This window comes from Rhinoderma darwinii, chromosome 3, assembly GCF_050947455.1.
Source record: "Rhinoderma darwinii isolate aRhiDar2 chromosome 3, aRhiDar2.hap1, whole genome shotgun sequence".
Classification (NCBI taxonomy): Eukaryota; Metazoa; Chordata; class Amphibia; order Anura; family Rhinodermatidae; genus Rhinoderma; species Rhinoderma darwinii.
The window spans coordinates 137,987,525-138,000,225 of record NC_134689.1 but is presented as its reverse complement, the minus strand read 5'-3'; the positions used below and the strand labels follow the sequence as shown (position 1 = coordinate 138,000,225).

The 12,701-nt window shown below is 42.8% G+C and overlaps 1 protein-coding gene across 2 annotated transcripts in view; it reads right to left on the bottom strand.

The window, feature by feature from the left end:
* Positions 1 to 12,701, bottom strand: part of METTL25 (methyltransferase like 25) — a 215,290-nt gene that overhangs the window by 159,192 nt on the left and 43,397 nt on the right. The gene's annotated exons all lie outside the window — the stretch shown is intronic.

Genomic DNA, 12,701 nt, shown 5'->3' with positions numbered 1-12,701 from the left:
TAGAGTTTTACTGGTATTTTAGTTTATAATGTGGGGCATATGTAAACTGGGCAGAGTGTATTAGGGGCAGAGTGTATTAGGGGCAGAGTATATTTTGGGCATGGTCAGGTGGTATAATGGGGTAAAAAAAACAATAAATCAATGAAGCAATCTTTTCTGCACAGGCCAGTGTCGCACTGATAAATGGTGTACTCTTTTCGTCCACACTCCGCACCTTTACAGTTTGGGGAATTTTGCTGGGGAGTTTTGTCCTGGTATAATGCGGGCAACGTCGCTTCAAGCAGATATGTTTGAGTCCTCCCCATCCTGGTACCCTAATTTTAGGGCCTTGATAAATCGTCACTTAATATGTTCCCCTCGGACCTGCACAACTGCATATTTTTTCGTTCCTGACTTATTGGAGCCTTAACTAATTTTATTTTTTCATAGACGTAGTGGTAAGAGGGCTGTTTGTTTTTTTTTGCAGGAGGAGCTGTAGTTATTATTGGTAGCATTTTGGGGCACATGCGACTTTTTGATCACTTTTTATCCTATTTTTTGGGAGGCAAAGTGACCAAAAAACAGAAATTCTGGCATAGGTTTTTTTTAAACAGCGTTCACCACGCGTTTTAAATTACATGTTAACTTTACTCTGTGGGTCAGTACGATGCCGTCGATACCAAACTTATAGCACTTTTTTATGTTTTACAACTTTTTGCACAATAAAATGACTTTTGTAAAAAGAATGTATTTTTTTCTGTCGCCATGTTGTGAGAACCAGAACTTTTTAATTTTTTAGTTGACAGAGCTGTATGAGGGCGTGTTTTTTGCAAGACGAGCTATAGTTTTTATAGGTACCATTTTTGGATACATGAGACTTTTTGATCACTTTTTATTCCCATTTTTGTGGGGCAAAGTAACCAAAAAATGTATTCTTGCATTGTATTTTTAAGGTTTTTTTTATTCACCGCTTGAAATAAATAACATAATATTTATATAGTTCAGGCCGTAACAGTCGCTGCGATACCAAATATGTATGGTTTATTTTTTCAATAATAAAGGACTTGATAAAGGGCGATTGTGTTTTTTTATTACTTGAAACTTTTATTATTTTTTACACTTTTTTTTTTTACTCCCACTAGAGGACTTGAAGGTCCAAAGGTCTGATTTTTTTTTTCTAATACATTGCACTACCTATGTAGTGCAATGTATTAGATCTGTCAGTCGTTCACGGACAGCAAGCCGATTAGGCTTCGCCTCCGCTGCATCTAAGGGGTTAATGGCAGGGTTCGGAGCAGGGCTCCGGGTCATCTGTAACATACAGTTGACATCCACTGCTGAGGACGCCGGCTCAGCTCCTGAGTAGGCACCATCTTGCCGTCAGCTACGGAAGACTTTCAGGCCCCACCTCCGGGCATGGCCTGGAAGGCTTCCGTACTAGGCAGAAAGGGAAGCCAGTATTAGGCCGCCTGCTGCCATTGCAGCCACCGGTACCCCACCAATTTCATTGCTGAGGTACTGATGAGCTGCAAACCGCTTAAATGCGCATCAAAAGTCATACATACAGTATACGGCGATGCATCGCAAGCTGTGAAGCATAACACAATAAATTAATACTTTCATCATACAAAGCCTTACAATATAACATATAGCACAGGTCTCCCTACACTATACAGCCCACCTCATGCTACACTAGAATTTTTATATACTTAAATATAACAAATTCAATCAATAAAGCATTACAGAAAGTGATGAGGATCAGGGAGTGGGAAAAAGTGGATAGGGATGGGAAATCACAGGCCCTAAGTGTAATGCCGGGGTAGGGAGACAGACAGGTGAGCCCTAATCTACCCGCCAGTCCCCGCCTACTTGCAACGGCCCGTCCTAGGCGACGGCGTACAACTGGGCGACGGTCCCTACGCTCACTATGTGCACGACAGACAAACAAACAAGGGTACACAGAAGCTAGGGGAACGGGGCAGTGCCCACGGCAACACCGTGAGCAACAAGAGTAGTGAACGAGCCGAGTCAAACCAGGAGTGTACGAGGTACCAACGCAGAGCAGGAGAGTAGTCAGTAAGCCAGGGTCTATATGGAGCAGAGGACAAAAGTACAAGCAGCAGCAGCAGAGCCAGGAAACAGACAGAATCACAGGCAAAGGAGTAGCGGAAGTGAAGGTATAAATAGACAGAGGGCAGGAGCTAGCTCCGTCTGGCCAGGCTGCGATAGGCTCTCCCACTCCTCAGCCTCCCAGCCCGATTGGTAGAAGGAGGGGTCACTCGATCAGACTTACGAGCAGGTGCAGACTGACTAACCATGGGTGTCGACACAGAAGCTGTGTCTGGCAGACCCTTTACACTAAGCTTTATTGAGAGACTGACAAATCAATGATAAAGAGGGAAGGAGACGGGTGTTAATCAACTTCTTTATCGATGTACAGACTGTCAGACAGGCATGTGCTTCTTGCAGACCTGGGGGCTTTGTTACTGCCCTGGACGTCATTGAAAGTCATCAGCATCCCGCAGTCGCGATGTGCCAATAAACTGACAGAGGGAACCCATCCCTCTGTCAAACGCCTTAGCGCCGTCAATATTGAACCCGGCATCTAAGGGATAAACAGAACGGATCGGTTAGGCCCACTCCGCTCACTCCCTGCCTTTATGTCCATATTGTGGCGGGGAGTAAGCGGGATGAGAGAGAGCCCCGGAACCCCTTCCCGTGGGGGCACCTGTGGATGGCGATTCACGTCCCAATGTAAAGTGGCACTTGAAAAAAATACAAATCTTAGTTCTGAATTTCACAACTTATGCCTTAGGACAGACAACAGTTGGCAGTTGCCTTTGTCTTCTCCAATTTGCATGATTTCTGCCTGCTGGGTAACGCTCTTTGGACTTAATTTGAGGGAGAAATGGTGACAACTGCTCTAGGCACATTTTGGTTTGATCAGAAAAGTGTCTGCCACATTTTTGAGCCCTTTCAGTCAATTGCATTACATATGAAGGCTATATACACACAAACACACAGAGCTGTATTTTGTGTATACATGTTTTATGGAACCTATAGAATCTATGGGCCCCATATGCATATCCATGCACCGCCGACTTTATTAATTTTTTTTTCTTGTTGAAACAAATCGGATGGTGTATAACAATGTTCCATTAGTGCCATATACCGAGTGCCTAAAGCTCCGCGATATAAGAAATTACCAGAATAATGACTGTGTTTTGGTTTTCAATTGTTGAGGTTTTTTTTTATCGAAGTATTTCCCAAATAGATATTCTAAAGGGGTAGTTCAGGCACGTGGCGTTTTTTTCATACGGATGACCTATCTACAGAATAGGTTATCAGTATATGATCGATGAGGGTCCGACACACAGACCCCACACCAATCAGCTGTTCCAGCTGCCTCCGGGGACTAGATGCTATGCAGTGGTCTGTGCCGGAAGCAGATGGCTCCAGTCATAGCATAGCGGCCGTGTTGCAGCTCTGCTTCTATTCATATAAATTCAGGTACGGCGCCATCTGCTTCCAACACTTACCACTGCATAACATCCGGTGCCCGGAGGCAGCTGAAATAGCTGATCAGGGTGGGGTCTGGGTGTCTGGCCCTCACCGATCATATACTGATGACCTTTCTTGTGGATAGGTCATCAGTATGAAAAACTGCTCCGTGCCCGTACAACCTCATTTAGTAATGCAATGAACAATTGTTCTGAAAAATATAAATTGTTCTGAAAAAAACCTTAAAGCATGTGCATCATCAATTAGAATGTAAAATGAATCTTTGTAGAATAAAGAATTCCTTTGAGTTCATGTTATTAGAACCTTACTTTGCACTGTATTTAACACTACGTCAAACCTCATTAAAATCCAATGCCACAACAGCTTCATCTCTCAAGAATTGGTATTAATCCAAAAGGAACTAAAACTTTCTATTACCAACACCTACTTTATCACTTAATTCTTACTTCATAAATGAAAGATAAATAAAAGTAGACACGTACAATCTTTGATCTAGAAATTATCCCGTACCATTTAACAAAACCACATTTAGTCTTGGTTATTTCTTTGCAACGTCTAAAGGGATATATGTTTTTGTTCCCATTACGTTTATCTTTTCTCCTTCAATCTTACTATATTGATAAAAAGTCTAGCCTTAAAAGGGACTCTTTCAGAAATTTTGAGCACTTAAATACTGATGACTGCACTATAGAGACTCTCCACTCTTTACGTTTTAAAGACTTAACCCCTTCAAGACACAGCCTGTTTTAGCCTTCAGGACACAGCCAATTTTTTCAAATCTGACATGTTTCACTTTATGTGGTAATAACTCCGGAATGCTTTTACCTATCCAAGCGATTCTGAGATTGTTTTCTCGTGACACATTGGACTTTATGTTACTGGCAAAATTTGCTCGATACATTAAGTATTTAATTGTGAAAAACACCAAAATGTAGCGAAAAATTGCAAAAATTTGCTTTTTTCTACATTTATATGTATCAGCTTGTAAGACAAATGGTAATACCACACAAAATTGTTGCTAATTAACATCACCCATATGTCTACTTTAGATTGGCATCATTTTTTGAACATCATTTTTTGAACATCCTTTTATTTTTCTATGACATCACAAGGCTTAGAACTTTAGCAGCAATTTCTCACATTTTCAAGAAAATTTCAAAAGGCTATTTTTACAGGGGCCAGTTCAGATGTGAAGTGGATTTTAGGGCCTTATATATTAGAAACCCTCGATAAGTCACCCAATTTTAAAAACTTCACCCCTCAAAGTATTCAAAACAGCATTTAGAAAGTTTCTTAACTCTTTAGATGTTTCACAGGAATTAAGGCAAAGTAGATGTGAAATGTTCAAATTTCTTTTTTTTTTTTTGCAGAAATTCATTTTTCATCTATTTTTTTTGTAACACAGAAAGTTTTACCAGAAAAACGCAACTCAATATCAATTGCCCAGATTCTGCAGTTTTTAGAAATACCCCACATGTGGCCCTAGTGCGGTAATGGACTGAAGCACCGGCCTCAGAAGCAAAGGAGCACCTAGAGGATTTTGGGGCCTCCTTTTTATTAGAAAATATTTTAGGCTCCATGTCGGGTCTGAAAAGCTCTTGCGGCACCAAAACAGTGGAAATCCCCCAAAAGTGACACCATTTTGGAAACTATACCCCTTGAGGAAATTATCTAGGGGTATAGTGAGCATTTTGACCCTGCAGGTTTTTTGCAGAAATTATTGGAAGTAGGCCGTGAAAATGAAAATCTACATTCTTTCAAAGAAAATGTAGGTTTAGCTAATTTTTTCTAATTTCCACAAGGACTAAAAGGAGAAAATGCACAACTACTTTTGTAAAGCAATTTCTCCCGAGTAAAACAATACCCCGCATGTGGTCATAAACGGCTTTTTGGACACACGGCGGAGCTTAGAAGGGAAAGAGCGCCATTTGGCTTTTGGAGCTCAAATTTAGCAGGAATGGTTTGCGGAGACCACGTCGCATTTGCAAAGCCCCTAAGGGACCAAAACAGTGAAAACACCAAAAAAGTGACTCCATTTAGGAAACTACACCCCTTGAAGAATCCATCTAGGGGTGTAGTGAGCATTTTGAACCCACAGGGGTTTCATAGATTTTATTAGAATTGGGCAGTGAAGATAAAAAAAAATCCTTTTTTTCCAATAAGACGTAGCTTTAGCTCAACATTTTTCATTTTCTCAACAAATAAAGTTATAAAAGAACCCCAACATTTGTAAAGCAACTTCTCTAGAGTACGGCAATACCCCATTTGTGGTTATAAACTGCTGTTTGGGCACACGGCAAGGATCAGAAGAGAAGGAGTGCCATTTGGCTTTTGGAGCACAGATTTTGCTGGATTGGTTTCTTGACACCATGTCACTTTTGCAAAGCTCCTAAGGTACCAGTACAGTGGAAACTACCCAAAAGTGACTCGATTCACGAAACTACACCCCTTGAGGAATCCATCTAGGGGTGTAGTGAGCATTTTGACCCCACAGGTGTTTCATAGATTTTATTAGAATTGGGCAGTGAAAATAACAAAAATCCTTTTTCTTCAATAAGACGTAGTTTTAGCTGAAAATGTTTCATATTCTCAACAAATAAATGTAAAAGAGCACCCCAACACTTGTAAAGCAACTTCTCCTGTGTATGACAATACCACATATGTGGTCATAAACTGCTGTTTAGGCACAGAGTAGGGCACAGAAGGGAAGGAGCGCCATTTGGCTTTTGGAGTACAGATTTTGCTGGATTGGTTTCTGGGCGCTATGTCGCATTTGCAAAGTCCCTGTGGGACCAAAACAGTGGATCCCCCCCAGAAGTGACCCCATTTTGGAAACTACACCCCTCAAGGTATTCACCTAGGGGTGTAGTGAGCATATTAACTCCACAGGTGATTGGCAGAAATTGGTGTGCACGTGATGTTGCAGAGTGAAAATGGTTTTTCAATAGATATGCCAATATGTGGCGCCCAGTTTGTGCCACTGGAGACACACACCCCAAAAATTGTTAAAAGGGTTCTCCCGGGTATGGCGATGCCATATATGTGGAAGTAAACTGCTGTTTGCGCACACTGTAGGGTTCAGAAGGGAGGTAGAGCCATTTGGCCTTTGGAGCGTGGATTTTGCTTGGTAGTTGTAAAGGATCTGCCAGGCACAACTTCTGTGTATACGCCCATAGGTAATCAGTCTGCACCTGAGTCTATGTCTCTGAGACGGACTCCATCTTCCACCACTCAGGATGGCAGGCTTAGGAGTGGGAGAGCCTATCGCAGCCTGGCCAGACGGAGCTAGCTTGTAGTAGTTTTGTTTGGAGTCTTACTGGTGTTTCCGTTTAGAATGTGGGGGTACATGTAAGGCGGGCGGAGTATATAAGGGGCATAGTCAGGTGGTATAGTGGGGTAAAAAAAAACAATAAAATAATCCATAGATGTGTGTTATGCTGTGACACAATCCTTTCTGCACAGGCCGGTGTCACACTAATAAATGGTCTTTACTTATCCCCCTTTTGGTCCGCACTCCGCATCTTTGAAGTTTGGGGAATTTTGCTGGGAAAGGGTTGTCCTGGTATAATACGGGCACCCTCACTTCCAGCAGATATGTTTGGGCCCTCCCCTTCCTGGATCCCTAATTTTAGGGGCCTTGATAATTCGCCACTTGAAACAGAAGAAACGTTCCCCTCGGGCCGGCACAACTGCATATTTTTATTTCCTGGCTTATTGGTGCTTTGACTAATTTTATTTTTTCATAGACGTAGTGGTATGAGGGCTGTTTTTTTTTTGTGTGACGAGCTGTAGTTTTTATTGGTACCATTTTGGGGTACACGCGACTTTTTGATCACTTGTTATCCTTTTTTTTGGGAGGCAAGGTGACTAAAAAACAGCAATTCTGGCATATTTTTTTAGTTCTTTTCATACAGCGTTCGCCACGTGTTATAAATGACATGTTACCTTTATTCTGCGGGTCAGTCCGATTCCGGTGATACCTAATTTATAGCACTTTTTATGTTTTACAACTTTTTGCACAATAAAATAACTTTTGTAAAGAGAATGGATTTTTTCTGTCGCCAAGTTGTGAGAGCCATAACGGTTTTAAATTTTTCGTCGACGGAGCTGTATGAGGGCTTGTTTTTAGCGAGACGAGTTATAGTTTTTATAGGTACCATTTTTAGGTACATGCGACTTTTTGATCACTTTTTATTTCAATTTTTGGAAGACAGTGACCAAAAAATAGCAATTATGTCAGTATTTTTTAGTTATTTTTTTTACGGCGTTCACTGTGCGGAATAAATAACATAATATTTTTATAGTTAAGGTCGTTCCGGTCGCAGCGATACCAAATATGTATGGCTTTATTATTTATTTCAATAATAAATGACTTGATAAGGGAAAAAGGGCGATTGTGTTTTGTGTTATTATTTGAAACTTTTATTGTATTTTTTACAACTTTTATTTTTACTTTTTTTGACACTTTTTTTGACACTTTTCTTTAGTCCCACTAGGGGACTTGAAGGTCCAACAGTTTGCTTGATGTTCTAATACATTGCACTACCTATGTAGTGCAATGTATTAGAACTGTCAGTTGTTCACTGACAGCAAGCCGATCAGGCTCCGCCTCTGGGTGGGGCCTAATCAGCTTACGTAAAGGCAGACAGGAGTCCATTGTTAGGGCTCCTGTTGCCATGGTAGCAGTCGCCAGCCTTGCCATCGCGTGGCAAGGCTGCCGATTTGCTACAAACCTCTAGGATGCAGCGATCACAATGGATCGCTGCATCGAAGGGGTTAATGCCAGGAATCGGAGCTAGCTCCGGTTCCTGGCGATAGATCGCGGTGTCCGCTGTGACATACAGCGGACACCCACTGCTGATGCCGCCGGCTCAGCTTCTGAGCCGGAAGCTGAGCCGGCGCCATCTTGCCGAAGGTACTGGAAGCCTCCTGGGCCCCGCCGACGACGGGGCATAGGAGGATTCCGTTGCTGGCGGACCGGGAGGTAAGCATTAGCCCTCCGATCGCCTTTGCAGCCACCGGCAACCCAGCGATCACGTTGCTGGGGCGCCGGTGGCTATAAACTCCTCACATGCTGCGATCGCTATTCAACGCAGCATGTGAGGGGTTAATCGGTCGGATCAGAGGCTAGCTCCGGTCCTGGCCGATACCTCAGGGTGCCAGCTGTAACATACAGCTGTCACCCGGCGGTGATGTTGCTGGCTCAGCTCCTGAGCCAGCTTCATCTCCATGACGTAAATCACGTACAGTTACGTCATGGGAGATGTAACTGTACGTGATTTTGCGGGAAGGGGTTAAAGAGGCTCTGTCACCAGATTTTGCAACCCGTATCTGCTATTGCAGCAGATAGTTGCTGCAATTTAGATTACAGTAACGTTTTTATTTTAAAAAAAACGAGCATTTTTGGCCAAGTTATGACCATTTTTGTATTTATGCAAATGAGGCTTGCAAAAGTACAACTGGGCGTGTTTACAGTAAAAGTCCAACTGGGCGTGTATTATGTGTGTTACATCTGGGCGTGTTTACTTCTTTTACTAGCTGGGCGTTCTGACGAGAAGTATCATCCACTTCTCTTCAGAACACCCAGCTTCTGGCAGTGCAGACACACAGCGTGTTCTCGAGAGATCACGCTGTGACGTCACTCACTTCCTGCCCCAGGTCCTGCATCGTGTCGGCCACATCGGCACCAGAGGCTACAGTTGATTCTGCAGCAGCATCAGCGTTTGCAGGTAAGTAGCTACATCGACTTACCTGCAAACGCCGATGCTGCTGCAGAATCAACTGTAGCCTCTGGTGCCGATGTGTCCTCGCTCGTCCGACACGATGCAGAACCTGGGGCAGGAAGTGAGTGACGTCACAGCGTGATCTCTCGAGAACACGCTGTGTGGTCTGCACTGCCAGAAGCTGGGCGTTCTGAAGAGAAGTGGATGATACTTCTATACACAACGCCCAGCTAGTAAAAGAAGTAAACACGCCCAGATGTAACACACATAATACACGCCCAGTTGGACTTTAGCAAGCCTCATTTGCATAAATACAAAAATGATCATAACTTGGCCAAAAATGCTCGTTTTTTAAAAATAAAAACGTTACTGTAATCTACATTGCAGCGCCGATCTGCTGCAATAGCAGATAGGGGTTGCAAAATCTGGTGACAGAGCCTCTTTAAAACTGGTGACATATTTCCTTAAACTGTAAATGTGGACCTAAAAACTTGACTTTTGTCATAAAGGCCCAATAATCCTTCATATACATTACATTCGGAAAGTCTTCAGACACTTTCACCTTTTTTATGTCAGAAATTTTTGCACATTTATTAAAAACTCAAATTTTGCATGGGCATAAGTATTCAGACTCTTTGCTATGACACTTGAAATTTAGCTCTGGGGCTTCCTATTACTCTAAATGATCTTTGAAATGTTTCTACACATTGATTGGAGTCCACCTGTGCTAAATTCATTTGCCTGTAGAGCTCAGAGACAGGATTGTGTGGAGGAACAGATCTGCAGAAAGGTACAAAAAAATGTCTGCCGCACTGAAAGTTCCGACTAGCACAGTGGTCTCCATTATTCTTAAAGGGTAACTAAACGTTTGAAAAACTTCTGTCATGTCATAGTGACATGTCAGAAGTTTTGATTGGTGGGGGTCCGAGCATGGAGACCCCCACCAATCACTAAAACAAAGCAGCAGAAGCGCTCGTGTGAGCACTCAGCCGCTTCGTGTCTGTTCGGCTTTTTCCAGAAATCAATATATTTGAGTACGGGCTCAATGGAACATCTATGAGCCCGTACTATTTTCGTTTTTCCTTTTCTGTAAATTAGCAAAGATTACGAACATTCTGTTTTCACTTTGTCATTATGGGGTATTGAGCGCAGAATGATGGAGAAAAACTTGAATTTTTATTTTAGCACAGTGTTTCAACATAACAAAATGCGAAAAAATGTAAAGGGTCTGAAGATTTTCCAAATGCATTGTGTAAGACTTAGCAGTGTAGTTTTTAAATTTTTTTTTTGCATATGTGACCTATATGGACAACAAAAGAACACAAAAAAAAAAGTCTTTAAATAACATTTCCTCCAAAAATAAAAATACTAGTACAATTAAACCCTTGAATTTTCCTATTTACGTTGTTAAAGAGAATCTGCAATGGAGGTAAGAACTGCAATAATCATAAACCTTGCTAAGAATAGAAGCCTAAAGCCCCAACATTCTTGCACCATGTATGTAATCGGCGGCACCACTGTAAAAGGCGCTGTCATCTTTGCCACAGTGCTTGGAAAAGATGGCAGATCTTGTACACATGCTGCGAAAATGCCTGGAGATTAAGGCCCAGTTCACATAGCATTTTTTGTCGCTGATTTTTATGCGGAAACCGCATCAGAATCCGCTCAAAAAACACCTTTCAGTAAGGAAGAAAAAAAAAAAAGCATCATGCTCTATGTTCGATGGATTTCAGTAGAGGCAGAAACCGCTCAAAGGCAGAAAAACAAACTTTTTTTTTTTTTTTTTTTTAAACCAAAAACCACCTGCAGTTTTTGGTACAAAAAAAACAAAACAAAAAAATCATCCCAGAGTAGAGCTGGGCAATTATGACCTAAATCAAAATCACGATTAATTGAACATGTAACCTCTATTACAATTATTGAACTATTTAGGCCACACCCCTTTTTACATGTCACGCCCCCTATTTGCATGCTACGCCATCAAATTAACATTTATCCCCCGAGCCTGCTGTATACTACTGTATATAATATACCCCGACACTGCCCTCACACAGTATATTGCCCCCATAGTTCTCCCCACACAGTATAATGCCCCATAGCTGCCCCCACACATTATAATGCCCCTATAACTGCCTCCACAGTATACACTGTCTCCACAGTATAATGCCCCCATGGTTGCCCCTACAGAGTATAATGCCCCCCATAGCTGCCACCATGCAATATAATGCCCCCTATAACGGTCCTCCACACCGTATAATGCCCCTATAACTGCCCTCCACACAATATAATTCCCTTATAGCTGCCTCTACATGGTATAATGCCCCCATAGCTGACATCCACACAGTATAATCCCCCCATAGCTGCACCCCACACAGTATAAAGTAACCCATAGCTGCCCCCACACAGTAGAATGGCCCCACAGCTGCCCCCAATAGTGCCTGATAAAAATAATATTATACATACTCGCCTAACGCCGTTCCAATGACAAGTGGAGGAGATCCCTCTGCTCCTCTTGTCTGTGCAGCTCAGCACAGACAGGCACGATGACATCACTGCCTCACATCCGGCGATACATAGTAAATGGTAGAGTAGGCACCTTACGGTCCCCTGCTCTACCTATGGGTTCAACTGTATCTGCGTCCTGAAGATGCAGATACAGTTTAAGGCCCCATGCACACGACCGTGCCCGCAATCACGGCCCGCGATTGCGGGCACGGCCGGCCGCTGACTGACAGCCGCATTTTCGGGCCGTGCTCCCATACAAAGTATGGGAGCACGGCCCGCAAAATGCGAAAGAACGGACAGGTTCCATAATTCCCGGAACATTTCCACGGCACGGACACCCTTCCGTAGTGCTACGGAAAGGTGTCAGTGCTCAATGAAAGTGAATGGCTCCGTTTTTGTGGACCGCAATTGCGGTCCGCAAAAACGGAGGTCTTTTACGGTCGTGTGCATGGGGCCTAACCCCTTCACGACCAGCCCACGTAGATTAACGGGCTGCCGTGCTGGGCTTTTCTCCTGCATCCCGTTAATTCACGTGGTGCCAGAACAGAGTGCACAGCGCTCTCCCTGTGCTCTCCCTGTGCTCTGTGCTCTGAAGACATCAGGACCGGATTGGTGTCTGTTCTGATGACGTGATCACCATGATAAACTTATCATGGTGTTCACAGCAAAGTTTGTTGCAGCAACAAACTTTCTGTGCTGTTTGTTACAACATTTCTCCTCCCTCCCTTTCAGATCGTTCTGAGACAGTGGGGGAGAAGAAGTTGTGCCGAACAGCTGCTGTGTGTCTCCTATAAAGACACAATGAATGTGAAATACACACACAAAACACCTCCACATAGATAGTTTAGTGTAGGCAATTAGTTATAGTTTAGGTAGATAGTACTCAGACTAGGACAGTTAATTAGTGAATTAGTAATCAATTAGGGCTTATAATGTGTGTGTGTGTATATATATATATATATATATTAGTGT